This window comes from Penaeus monodon, chromosome 24 (assembly GCF_015228065.2).
Source record: "Penaeus monodon isolate SGIC_2016 chromosome 24, NSTDA_Pmon_1, whole genome shotgun sequence".
NCBI lineage: Eukaryota > Metazoa > Arthropoda > Malacostraca > Decapoda > Penaeidae > Penaeus > Penaeus monodon.
Window position 1 is genome coordinate 4,483,828 of NC_051409.1, and position 408 is coordinate 4,484,235.

Sequence of the window (408 nt, forward strand, 5' to 3'; positions counted from 1 at the left end):
CCTTTACGTAAACAAATTTTCCAAAACAAAACTATAGTAAACGTTATATTTTCATGTATCACAGTAGTATGTTAACCTTTCAAAAGCATGAGTAGATATATATCATTATTTTGTGTTATTCATCTGCCACGAACACACCTTAAAGCATTATGATTCATTTGGTTAGGATAGAACAATTTCTCCCACAATCACTATGCTAATTATGTTCAATATTAATCATGTTGTTAATAATCAATGATGTTCTAATTACGTTCTCGCTCTATGTGCTGCGTCGTCACTTTGCACCGGCGCTAGAGCATCCTAGTCAGGGCACGGGCCAAGGGAAGGGTAATATAGAGTTAATGCCATGCAACAGATGACCCCACTTCACAACATTGCAAGGGAATGGCAAGACCCCGTGTAGCTTGG